This window comes from Nicotiana tabacum, chromosome 22 (genome assembly GCF_000715075.1).
Source record: "Nicotiana tabacum cultivar K326 chromosome 22, ASM71507v2, whole genome shotgun sequence".
NCBI lineage: Eukaryota > Viridiplantae > Streptophyta > Magnoliopsida > Solanales > Solanaceae > Nicotiana > Nicotiana tabacum.
In genome coordinates this window covers 68,565,907-68,580,742 of record NC_134101.1, presented here as the reverse complement: position 1 = coordinate 68,580,742, position 14,836 = coordinate 68,565,907, and positions in this window count along the sequence as shown.

The following is a 14,836-nucleotide window of genomic DNA, read 5'->3' as shown; positions in this document are numbered from 1 at the left end:
GAAAAGATATGAAAGTAATATGAAATGCGATGATTGATATAAAAAGGTTGATGTCTCGATTAAGACAACCTAGCCGATCGGGTCGTGATCGGACACCATGCCGCACACATGGTGGTGATTGTGCTGGAAATTATAATTGAAATGGTAATTGTGGTTGATGTCTTAGATGAGATAGCCTAGCCGATCGGGTCGTGATTGGACTCCATGTTAAGAGTACGGTGGTACTGGTTTTTATGAATATTGGTTTGTGAATAATGGTATTATGGACAATGGTATATCGATACTAAAAATCTCCCAATGTGAGATATGGAAATTTATTTGAACAGTGTCTTGATCCTAAATTGAGGTTTGATGTTGATTAAATCTTCCTTTGATATTATGATAATCTTGTTTGTATTATTTATCATTCTATTGAAAGGATGTTTAGTTATATATATTAGTGCTATTCGACAGTACTAACGTTCCTTTTGCCGGGGGCGCTACATCTTTCAATGGATGCAGGTGGTTCCACAGCAAGAGATATTGGTCAGTGATAACAGTGCACCTTCTTCCCAGTTGACTTGGTGAGCCCTACTTCATTTCGGGGTCATGAATCTTTTGTACTTTGTGTATTCTGTTTGAGGTATAGCCGGGGTCTTGTTGCCGGCATTATCATTGTACTCTTCTTTATCTATAGAGGCTCCGTGGACATAGTATGGATTGTGTATTGGTGCTGGGAAAGTCAAATATATTATGTTATGGTTGTATTACTTATCCCATTTGAGACTTTAAAATGATGGAAACTATTGGTAATGAATTGGTATTGTGGACATGATCACGTTTTGTTTAATTAATGAAAATATGTATTATCTTCATTCGTGGATGAGTTTAGGTAGAAGAAAATCTAACAGGCTTGCTCGGTCGGGTTCACTCAGTTGAGCGTCGATCGCGCTCCTCGATTTTGGGGCGTGATATTACTGTTGGAGATGACGGAGTTTTGAGGATGCATGGTCGTATTTGTGTGCCTAATGTGGATGGGCTTCGTGAGTTAATCCTTGAGGAGGCTCACAGTTCTCGGTATTCTATTCACCCGGGCACTGCCAAGATGTATCAGGACTTGCGGTAGCATCATTGGTGGGGGAGGATGAAGAAAGATATAGTTGCTTACGTGGCTCGGTGCTTGAATTGTCAGCAGGTGAAATATGAGCATCAGAAACCCGGTGGTTTGCTTCAGCAGATGGAGATTCCTGAGTGGAAGTGGGAGCGTATCACTATGGACATTGTTGTTGGACTCCCACAGACTCAGAGGAAGTTCGACGCCGTGTGGGTTATTGTGGACAGACTGACTAAGTCAGCGCATTTCATTCTTGTGGCAGTTACCTATTCCTCGGAGCAGTTGGCATAGATTTACATTCGTGAGATCGTTCGTCTTCACGGTGTGCCCGTGTCTATTATTTCTGATCGAGGTACGCAGTTTACCTTGCACTTTTGGAGGGCAGTTCAACGTGAGTTGGGTACGCGAGTTGAGTTGATCACAACATTTCATCCTCAGACGGACGGGCAATCCGAGCGTACTATTCAGATCTTGGAGGATATGCTCTGCGCTTGCGTTATAGACTTCGGGGGATCGTGGGATCAATTCTTGCCCCTTGCAGAGTTCGCCTACAACAACAGCTATCATTCGAGCATTCAGATGGCTCCCTATGAGGCATTATATAGTAGGCAGTGTCGGTCGCCAATTGGGTGGTTCGAGCCGGGAGAGGCTCGATTGTTGGGCAAATACTTAGTACAGGATGCGTTGGATAAGGTCAAGATTATTCAAGATCGACTTCGCACAGCTCAGTCCAGGCAGAAGAATTATACCGACCGTAGAGTTCGTGATGTTTTATTCACGGTCGGAGAGAGAGTGTTACTTCGGGTATCACCCATGAAGGGTATAATGAGGTTCGGGAAGAAGGGCAAGTTGAACCCTAGGTATATCGGACCTTTTGAGATTCTGGAGAGAGTGGGAGAGGTGGCTTACAGGCTTGTGTTGCCACCTAGTTTAGCAACTGTTCATCTGGTATTCCATGTGTCCATGCTTCGAAAGTATCACGGTGATCCGTCCCATGTGTTAGATTTCAGCTCTGTCCAGTTGGACAAGGATTTGACTTACGAGGAGGAGCTGGTGGCAATTCTAGCCCGGCAAGTTCGCCAGTTGAGATCAAAGAGTTACCCTTCAGTTCGATTGTAGTGGAGAGGTCAGCCTATTGAGGAAGCTACTTGGGAGTCCGAGTCCGATATGTGGAGTAGATATCCCCACCTTTTCACCAGCTCAGGTACTTTTCTATGTCTGTTCGAGGACGAACGGTTGTTTTAGAGGTGGAGAATGTGATGACCTAAAAGGTCATCTTATGTTTTAGAACTCGAATATGCGCTCTTAAGCCTTAAAAATCTGATTTTTACCCTCCTCGGTTTACGTGTGCAGTCCGGGCATGTTTCCAGAAAGCTTTTATGTTGAAAACTAACGAAAATAAGAATTTTTGCCTTAAAAATTGATTTTAGTTAACTTCGATCAACATTTTTGGTAAACAGGCTCGGATCCATGTTTTGACGATCCCGGTGGGTCCGTATCGAATTATAGGACCTGGGCATATGCCCGGAATCGAATTCGGAGGTCCCTAACTTGAGTTATGAATTTTTGATGAAAATTAAAAGTCTAAAAATTAATTGTTTTTAAGAATTGATTGATGTTTGGAATTGTGAGTACCGGATCCGTATTTTGGTTCCGGAGCCCGGTACAGGTTCATTATGATATTTAAGACTTGTCTGTAAAATTTGGTGAGAAACGGAGTTGATTTGACGTGATTCGGACCTTCTGTTGAGAAAAAAATAACTTTAAAGTGTTCTCGAGAATTTCATTTGATTTGGTGCTAAATTTAGAGTTCTAGGTGTTATTTTGGTGATTTGATCGTGTGAGCAGGTCCGTATGATATTTTTAGACTTGTGGGCATGTTTGGTTTGGAGCCCCGAGGGCTCGGGAGAGTTTCGGATAAGCCATAAGATGTTTTGGACTTGGGAAAAAACTGGTTTTCTGTAGATTCTGGTGCCTGGCATATCCTTCTTCGCGTTCGCAAAGAGTAAATTGATGAGGCCGGGATTTCTTCTTCGCGAACGCGAAGGCTTGGTCGCGAACACAAAGCGATGGGGGCGTTACCCTTCGCGAACGCGTAGTGTTAGGCACTGGGGAGGGGGAGTCAACCTTTTCTTCATCGCGAACGCGAAGACCAGGGAAGGGTAGCCTACGCGAACGTGATCACTGTCTCGCGAACGCGAAGTCTTGGCAGCCTATACTCTTCGCGAACGCGACAGTGCTCTCGCGAGCGCGATGAACACTGTCGCCCAGCACTTAACAGAATCCAAACACGGGATTTAGCCAAAAATTCATTTTTCTCAAAAACCAAATGGTGTGAGGTGATTTTTCAAGAGTCATTTCTTCCCCAAAGTATTGGTAAGTGATTCTAAACCATTTTCTTTCAATTACCTATTACATTTCTTGAATTATCAACCTAAAATCTAGAGTTTTGATGGTAGAATTAGGGGTTAGGGTAAAAACTGGGGATTTCGGGAATTTGGAGATTTAGACCTCGATTTGAGGTCGGATTCCAAAATAAAATACATATTCGAGCTCGGGGGTGAATGGGTAAATGGATTTTAGTCCAAACTTCGGGTTTTGACCAAGCAGGCCCGAGGTCAATTTTTGACTTTTTGGAGGAAAATTTGGGAAATTTAATTTATGCAATATAATTGATTCCTTTAGCAATATTTGATATTATTGAGTCATTTTTGAATAGATACGAGTAATTTGGAGGTGAATTCCAAAGAAAAAGCTGTGATTGAGCATTAAGTGGCATTCAGAGCGAGGTAAGTGTCGTGTCTAACTTTGGCTTGAGGGAATAGGTATTATGTGTTCATTTGCTACGTGTTTGTTTGTTAAATACGATGTATAGGTGAGGTGACGAGCATCTATGCGTCGTTATCGGGTCATACCATGCGAGTGAAATTCTATTCTTATCTATTTTGTAGCCTTAAATTCTACTATCCATGCTTAGTGGGTTATTTGAAATGTTGGGTGACTTATATCTGGTTTCACTGAGATTTGGTAACTTTCGAATATTGATTCAAGGTTAAGGTTACATTGTGCTATTGATTATGGGTAAAATACTGGTTTCTTTGTGATACTCATATCTATCTGTTGTTATTGATTATGTGATTTGTGAGGAGTGTAAAGCACGAAGGGTGATGCCGTGTATGCATTATTTATATTGTGAGGAAGAGTGTAAAAGCACGAATGGTGATGCCGTGTATATTATGAGAGGTTTAACGCATGAAGGGTGATGTCGTGCCGTTCTATTTATTTATTTGGTGAGGCTGAGAGTAAAAGCAAGAAGGGTGATGCCGTGCCGTTGTAATTATTTATTTGGTAAGGCTGAGAGTAAAAGCACGAAGGGTGATGCTGTGCCGTTCTATTTATTTATTCGGTGAGGTTGAGAGTAAAAGCATGAAGGGTGATGCCGTACAGTTTTCCTTTGCTGTTTTATTTGCTCAATTCGTTTAAGGATTTTCAGTTTAATTCTGTCTTTTCATTATTTTCACTCTTTATATTGTATTCCCCCACTGTATGTCTCATTCCCATTATTTCTGCGCTATTTCTTTATTTACTGTTATTGCCACTAGCATGATTATACTGTTCAGGTTATATGTGGGTGTCTTGTCCTAGCCTCATCACTACTTCGCCGAGGTTAGGCTCGACACTTACCAGTACATGGGGTCAGTTGTACTGATGCTGCACTCTGCACTTTCTGTGTAGATTTTGTTACCGGCTCAGGTTGATCGATATTTTTCTATTGGTCCGCTGTCCGGAGACTCAAGGTAGATCTGTCGGCGTTCACATACATTGAAGTCCCTGTCTATCTTTTATGTCCTACTATTTTATTTCATTCAGACAGTTATATTTCTTTCAGACTATTACTTGTAGTAAATTCTAAAATGCTCGTGAATTGTGACTCCAGATCCGGGTGGTAGTAATTAATACAGTTTTATAATATTCCGCACTTATTATATTTCATCATAGTTAATTATTGTTATGTACTGAATAGAAATAAGAAATTGGTTTAATGATTCACTAACGTTGGGTAGCCTAGCAAGTGAAATGTTAGTCGCTATCACGGCCCCGTCGGTGGGAAATTTCGGGTCGTGACACATACGGGCCTAATAGTCCAACATTATCATTTATAAACTCAAAACATAGGCCGACAAGGCCGTACAATCTTTCACGTACACGACATATGTCTACAAGCCTCTAAGAGTACATAAATGTCATAAAGGTCGGAACAGAGCCCCGCCATACTAATCATTACATGTCCTAATCATACTAACCACATCAGCAATTCCGGAACAAATGGAGTGCATCAACATCTTCCGATGAGCTGATCGCCTACTTAGAGGACTCCCGACCTGTCTATCGAGACCTGCGGGCATGAAACGCAGCGTCCCCAAGCAAAAGGGATGTCAGTACAAATAATGTACCGAGTATGTAAGGCACATAAATAAGTACATAACAGACCTGGAAGAAATATAGAGTAAATAACTCAACCTGTAAGTCTGGATAACTCTGTAAATCATGAAATACTCATAGTGTCATGCATATGCGTGTGAATGCCATGTCGTGCATAGGTACATATTTCATAACATCATCAAGCCTTTGAGGGCATCCCAATATATCATCTCGGCCACTGTGGGCAAAATCATCAATGTATACCAGCTGATCAGGTGGTGGTGCGTATATAACGCTGTAACCTTTTCCCATATCCCATATAGATAAAATAATTATATATGCATATATAACGCTATCTGGTCATGGGCCAATGTACATATATAAATGCATGAAATGCATAAGAAATATGTTAATAAGATTTCTCAGAATGTCATAAAAATCAATATGCCTTTCGGATAAACTTTATCAAATATGTATTTTTCTGAGACTCATGAACAGACGATAGAACAATGAGACATATGGGAATTCAAGAACATAGGCATCTCTAATACTTTTATGAATAGAGTCATTTATGATAATTGTGCATTTGCTCATTTCGTTTGTGTCGTATAGATCATGCCAAAAAGAAAGAAGGGATAGCCTTAACATACCTGGAGTAGGAAAAATCTGTATAATATTCTTGGAAAAGGTTTCACCATACTCTTTTAGAACCACAAAATTTTTACGATGTTAAGCTTCTAATAATTCTCGTTAGAATTATTTGGTGTAGGAATTTGTTGAAGAATCAAAATCACGTTGCTAATGTTTTGTAGGAATTTCCACAAAATTGGTAACAATTTCTAACAAAGTCACTTTGCTAATCTCCAAACCTCACGTCTGATGTGTGTTTGAGAATGAAAAGTGTTGCTTTTTATTTAAGATCCTAGAATTTAGGTGTCTTGAAATTGATAAGTTAGGTTGCCACCTAATGTAATGACTTAAAGAGCCATACATATGATTTAAGGGGTGCTGCCACGTGAATCCCCCCTTACTTATCCAATTATCCACCTCTTTTTATTAATTAGTTCATTAATTCCCCCACTAGTCCAATAATTAACCAATTACCGACATAATTAAGAATTATCCCAAATTACATAAAATACTACTCACTTTTAATGTACTTTATAAACCTTACTATCATAGCCATATGATACCTTGTATGGAAGTCCATAAATACCAGGTATTTTAGCTCGTACCGTATTTTATCGCAAGATGTCAAACTTCGACGAAATTCATTTCCTTCGATTCTCTTGCCCTCTTACCTTTACGAATTTATTTATCACTTGTTTGAAATAGCGTAATACTTATAATCTCGAAACAATCTCATTCCCCAGCTTACGTCGATTAACTTACGACGAAACTTTAACGTACGAAGATACGGGATGTAATATCTCATTTTCGAGCTTATATAAACTTACTTATGGCGTACTTCCATGTACGAAAACATGGGGTGTAACATCATTCCCCCTTTTGGAACATTCGTCCTCGAATGTTGACTGATGCACTTATCATTCTCATAACCCATAGCTCTTGCGAATACTTTAATACTCTTCTTGCCATTTAGGCAACTGTTCTTTGAATAAATCCAAATGCCAAGGCATTCCCCCCCCCCCCCCCCCAGGCCTCTTTCTTGTACCACGGTCTGTGGTCGAAATTCTTCCAATCTCGTAATTCTTGCTAGCTTCTGTCATGCAGCCTGTACGACTTTTTCCTTGTATGTGTGCCTATGTGACTCTTCTCTCCTCTTTCCTCCGGCTTTTAGCCAATCTCTAGGCCTCATTTCGCAAACATATACAGAGCTTGATAAAATGTCCCTCTAGGCATCTGTAGGTATACTGAAGTTCTTCGCTCGGTACTTTGTCGAACTTACGAATATTGTTATACCTTATTTCATAGATCCGTTTATCCATTCGTATGACTTTACTGCATCTAGGTAGGTCATACTATACCATAACTCTTACTTTGATTTATCGTTACTGAGGTCTGCTACCGAACTCCAGGTTACTTTCGTTACTTATCCCAATATGACTCATCTTACATGGGTATTTTAATCCCGTACAATTCATGAAATCCTCTTCAAGTCATTACTCCATCGAAGGCACATTCTCATCTCAATATTCCGCGTAATCTTTCTTGGGTTATTTCCTTTGCCTTAACTTACGTCTCGCACTGGCTCCTTATTTATTAATAACAGCTCGGGCAAGAACCCTTACTTCCTCTCCTTGACGTCGTGCTTGCACAATATTCTGGAATCATAGCATATCTATAGGATTTGGATAAGTGCCATCTCATTCCTTTTTTTATTTTTATCGCATTCTTCCTTTACCATTCCATAGTCACTAGAACCACTTAATTCCGACTTAATGTCACATCACTCTATATTTCCCCCTTTAGGGGAGTACTAAGAGCTGAAGCCCCGAGGATCTACCTATAGATGTTTTACCTCTTCATCTTTGGCATCGTTTCACAACATCAATGTCCCTTACTCGCCGTGTGGCAATCCTTCTGTACCAAGGATAACAAATTCTCTTACTCGTAATGGTGACACTTAGTGCATCTGGCATATACAATCCCTTAAGCTTAACTTTGTTCATATTGCTTGTTTTTAGGGAAGCGTCTTCCTGAATGACCATTCTCTGAATTTCTCATGAATCGTCTTCTGTTGTCCATACTATTATCGCCGCAACGCAAATCTGAAATTTTCATGATGCTGACTATTATCAAGTCACTCAGTCCCTAATTCATGTTTAGTTTATCTTGTTCACCAGCCCATACTGATTTCTATTATTCTGGGGTCTAACTTTTCCTTCTGGTAGTTACGTCGGAGTCACGAACTTATTTTTCCAAGTGAGGATATGACTTTATGGCCTATACTCTTTTGTTGTCCCAAGACCTGTCATCTCTCGTTTTTCCCTTCACTTGACTATAGACTCTGTAATACTATCATTTTTTTGATCTACCATTGTCATCCATGTACCACATTTTACTGATACTGCTCCATTAACCCTCTTCTTATTTTCCTGCTAACATTTCTGTCTATCACTTTATTCTAAAAACTCGAACAAAATATTCTTTTGCTTTTAGCCCCTCTTGCTCCATCTATTGGCTTCTCGAATTGCCTAACATTCTCTTTCTTTCAGAGATGGGAGCCACACTAAGGTAATGTTTATCCCTTTTAGGCTTCCAGTGCTTATCTTTGTAGTACTCATATCTAGCTGTACTATTTTAGGGTGCACCATCGAGGTGTCTCACAAGGAGATCCATTACCACGTTTGCACTATCCTTCGGAAATATCAACTAACTTTACCAATCCATCCACTATTTTGGGTTACTCTATCTCCAGTCGTATCCTGATAACTCGTCCTTCTCTTAAACTATGTCTGTTAGCTCCCATATGACATAACTGAGATCAGTGTGGCCGAATGTACATACATCTGTCACTGTTGAAAGTAACTCAAAATGCTTATATCTCCCTCCATGAATGGTAGATAATGATAATCTTTATTAACTGGGTACCTCGTACCCTTCTTCATCTTGCTTCTTTTACTTCTTGAAACTTGTATTTATCTTCTCAATCTCTTATTGTCTTTCACCATAAAGGTGGATAAATATTCTTGCCTTAAAGTTCCTTATCAAGAGGCTTACACGTCTTAGTATACATATGATCTGCTGAATACCTCATATTTATCCATCATAAGCATGATGCAAAAATTGAGTTCCTCTGACTCAACTCTTCCATAGCTATATCTCTTACCAACCGTTTTTCTGGATGTGGGCATCGTTGTATTACGAATAAGATAGAAGCTCAGAACTTGAATTCTTATAAATGAGCTCTACCACACGATCTAGAGTAAGAAGAAAGAGTGACAGTCTTAAATGCCCTGTAGCCTCCTGCTTATAAGTGTGGTGCACGACACACCCATAAACAAGACTCTACTAGACACGGCTTATAGACTCCCTAGGACAGAACTGCTCTGATACCACTTTTGTCACTACCCAAGCCGATGGGCCGCGACGGGCACCCGGTTCCTTACTCAACCGAGTACCAACGTAACGTATCTTTCTTATTACATCATCATATACACGTGACATACGGGCCTAATAGGCCAACATCATCATTTATAAACTCAAAACATAGGCCGACAAGGCCATACAATCTTTCACATACACGACATATATCTACAAGCCTCTAAGAGTACATAAATGTCATAAAGGTCGGTACAGGGGGCCGCCATACTAATCAGTACATGTCCTAATCATACTGACCACATAAGCAATTCCGGAACAAATGGAGTGCACCAACATCTTCCGCTGAGCTGATCGCCTACTTAGAGGACTCTCGACCTGTCTATCGAGATCTACGGGCATGAAACGTAGCGTCCCCAGGAAATAGGGACGTCAGTACGAATAGTGTACCGAGTATGTAAGGCACATAAATAAGTACATAACAGACCTGGAAGAAATATAGAGTAAATGAATCAACCTGTAAGTCTGGATAACTCTGTAAATCATGAAATACTCATAGTGTCATGCATATGCGTATGAATATCATGTCGTGCATAGTTACATATTTCATAACATCATCAGGCCTCTGAGGGCATCACATCATATTATCTCGGCCACTGTGGGCAAATCATCAATGTATACCAGCTGATCAGGTGGTGGTGCGTATATAACGCCGTAACCTTTTCCCATATCCCATATACATATAATATACATATATACGCATATATAACGTAATCTGGTCATGTGTCAATGTACATGAATGCAATGCATGAGAAATACGTCAATGAAAATATATAAATGTATGAAATGCATAAGAAAAACGTTAATAAGATTTCTCGGAATGTCATAAAAATCAATATGCCTTTCGGATAAACTTTATCAAATACGTATTTTTCTGAGACCCATGAACAGACGATAGAACAATGAGACATATGGGAATTCAAGAACATAGGCATCTCTAATACTTTTATGAATAGAGTCATATATGAGAATTGTGCATTTGCTCGTTTCGTTTGTGTCATATAGATCATGCCAAAAAGAAAGAAGGGATAGCCTTAACATACCTGGAGTAGGAAAAAATTTGTATGATATTCTTGAAAAAGGTTGCACCGTACTCTTTTAGAAACGCAATTTTTTACGTTGTTAAGCTTCTAATAATTCTCGTTGAAATTATTTGGTGTAGGAATTGGTTGAAGAATCAAAATCATGTTGCTAATGTTTTGTAGGAATTTCCACGAAATTTGTAACAATTTGTAACAAAGTCACTTTGCTAATCTCCAAACCTCACGTCTGATGTGTGTTTGAGAATGAAAAGTGTTGCTTTTTATTTAAGATCCTAGAATTTAGGTGTCTTGAAATTGATAAGTTACGTTGCCACCTAATATAGTGACTTAAATAGTCATACATATGATTTAAGGGGTGCTGCCACGTGAACCCCCCTTACTTATCCAATTATCCACCTTTTTTTCTTAATTAATTCATTAATTCCCCCACTAGTTTAATAATTAATCAATTACCCACATAATTAAGAATTATCCCAAATTACATAAAATACTGCTCACTTTTAATATACTTTATAAACCTTACTATCATAGCTATATGGTACCTTGTATGGCACTAGTCCATAAATACCGAGTATTTTAGCTCGGACCGTATTTTATCCCAAAATGTCAAACTTCGACGAAATTCATTTCCTTCGATTCTCTTACCCTCTTACCTTTACGAATTTATTTATCACTTGTTTGAAATAGCGCAATACTTATAATCTCGAAACAATCTCATTCCCCAGCTTACGTCGATTAACTTACGACGAAACTTTAACGTACGAAAATGCGGGATGTAACATCTCATTTCCGAGCTTATATCAACTTACTTATGGCGTACTTTCATGTACAAAAACATGGGGTGTAACAGTTAAAACCTTAACTAAAATAAAACCTAGTGGGGAAAAAAATTTAGAGAAGGAAAAAGAGTACACATATCTAACAATACGCCTTTTGGCTGCCTCGTTAAAAACTTTGCAAGGAAAATCCAGTGGGACTAAACCTTGTAAGAAAAAAAGAGTACAACGTGTATTAACTCCCCCTGATAAGAACATCAATTCACATCCTTGAGCCTTCGCATTCCAATCTTGTGCACCATCTTCAAAAGATCATTGGTAGATATTTGTTAAACAAATCAGCCATATTAACTTGAATGAATATGTTTCACCTTGAAATCATCATTCTTGATATATATGTAATGTCTTCATATAATGTCTTGGAATGACTTTTTCAATATCTCCATCGAGGTAAAAATTCTCGCTATTACATTATCATGCTTATAGTTATAGCAAGATATATATGCGCACAAATTGCACTTAGGGTATGGTACTTCAGGACCAAGAATTGTATATGCTTTAAGCGGTTTAAATCCTTCGGAGATAGTCATATAAGTTAAGTCGTAAAAGCCATATAGATAGACGTTCGATGCATATCAAGTTTTTATGTCATGTTAGACATATAAGATCGATAAAAGTGATTGCACACTCTATTGACTTTATACTTTCAAGTGTTTGAACTACAAGTCTAAAACTTCATGTCTTTCATATGAAACAAATTCTATTCGAATTGTGTCTCTTTCATTTGGCCAATATTTTTGTGTCTGTTTTCGACAGACTTAAGATCCCCATCTATACTTAGTGTTATCATAGATGTCGTTGACGAACATTTTATATCGGTTCCAATATTTTTTTATAAAGATATAACATAGAGATCTCTTCATTCATATTTTAAGGTACCTGAACCTCTCCTGAAATTTTATAAAGTATTATGTCATGTGATCTTCTATATCACTTGCCTCCTTATTATGATCATTTGTTCATTTTCTTTATTAAGAATTTTATTTGAAATCGATTTGTCTATACGCTTTAAGCGTACCATAGACTTTGTCCTTCTAGGATTTATTCTAATAGGAGCATTTGTAGTGAGAATATAGTTACTTTATTTGGGTCAGGAAATGCGTTTGGCATGCTTTGCAATATATTGCAGATGAATTATCTTTTTATGAACTTCAAGTTCATATTATCTTATTCGAATATCAAGATATACAAATGATAATTCATTCCATGTAACTTTTTCTCAATTATTTATTCTGTCTCCCCCTTATGTTAGAAAAACTAACTTGCTTCCTCAATTTTGAAAATTCACATGTGTGCGTTATGGTGTTAATCAAAATATACACCGCACATCAATAATAATAAGATATAATTATTTGGTTCCTCAACCTGAACCACTTGTGAGGGGAGAATGTAATATACTTTCATATATAATCTATATCAAACTGATGTAGATAAACTTTGTTCTCATACTATACTTTTGTATATAATGTATATCAAACAGATATAGATAACTTTGTTCTCATAAGAAATAGTTTAGCTATTAAGTGGAGGCACTCAATAGATCATTTTGCTAAACTAACAGTGATATAAACTAACTTATCAAGATGAATTGTCTTGGATAGAAAATTTGAAAATTATGCTCTAAATTAAATTATTGAGCAAGAAACCTAGCATTCAAGTTGCGGGTTGATAATAAACGCACATGTAACCATCTCATAGATGCATCTTATATTATATACATGCAGGTGAATGAGCCCATATTCACTTTTGATATTTCCGTATTCATGGGATTCAATTCCAATTTTAGTTGGTCTATTAATTAATGAGAACAAGCAATGTAAGAGAATTCGTAAAGAACTTTCTAGTTCTTTAATATTTACCAATGTGAATTCTCTTTTATTTTTGCACATCATAATTAAATTAATATGGCTAAACCAATTGTGTCAACTGAATAAATTATTAATATTGATAAACTTCAGGTTTACACTATGACGTGTGGAATTATAAAAATACTCCAAGTTTATTATGATATGAGTTTTTATATCAATAAATATCTACTTTTTTGTGCTATTCTTTTATTTGTGTAGTACAAACTAGAGAATAAAGCGGGTAGCTTTTCACATACATATTACCCGTTACAAGTTGTAGTAATAAAATAAATTAAATCTTTCCTTTATTTATAGTCTCAATTTAACCAACCGTTTTCGCGAATACTTTAGAAACTAAATAAGTTTCTTTGCTAATCAATTTTATTTATCCAAAATAGTATAATTGGCTCTTTCAGAGCTTTCAATTGATTTTGTACTACCACATATTTATCAACATCCATATGGTGAATATTTCTTTCAAGGAGAAAGTTATACCATTATGGTCATGGTCAACATTATTATAGGTAAGATATGTTGCGTCTATTACTTTTGCCCTGTAATAATCACATTGCCATAATATTTTGGTATAATTACAATAGGTACATGATCAATGACCATTATTCTTTCTAGAGGTTAGTGTGATATATCCACTACCACTAGCATGTTCATATTCTTTCAAGAATGAATATGTATTCATAAATCACATGTTGTCACATTCACATCATGAATGGATCACAATTATCTATATGTGCTTTACAAAATCTCATGTCAAATCGATGACAAATATTACTTTCACAGAGTGAAGGATTATTTTGAGAATCCTTATTGTTCTCATTACCACAATGATGACGATTATAATTTCGTCTATTGCCACGACCACATCCATTAATACCTTTGCGGCAGTAATTTTGTCTTCTTTCAGACTTATTATATATTACTACCATATTCTCTTAAGGGAACGAGAATGAAGCAAATTCAATGGGACGGATTTCCACTTATTGTCCTCATAATCATACATGAATTTGATCATGGCAAGACATAGAAATTTTGCCACTTTGAATGGTTATAATTTCTTACAAACTCTATTAGAATTATAATCAAAATTTATTGTCTTTACTTGTATTTTAAATCAAATTATAGAATCTCAAGAATTTAAAAGAGAAAATTTATGCAAAATACTTACCTTAAATCCAGAATTTATTCATGAAGAAAGTTCTTGTATCAATCGACAATCATTATGCTCAATATTATATACAAGTTGAGCATCACACATGTATCCAAAAGCCCGGTGATCAAAGTAGATGCTTAGTATAGGAATATCAATGCATTCACGCAAATTCCTATATCTTCTCTCCGCGGGTGGTTTAATTTCTCAAACATTAGACAACTAATTAATAGTATATCTACAAATTAAACACAACCGCCCTCTACTCAATTGATTAGAGTCTCGTGCTGATAACGCGTTATAAAATAATAAAAGAAGAAGAATATTGCATAGAAAAGTAGAGAGACAAAATTTTTATTGGTTTG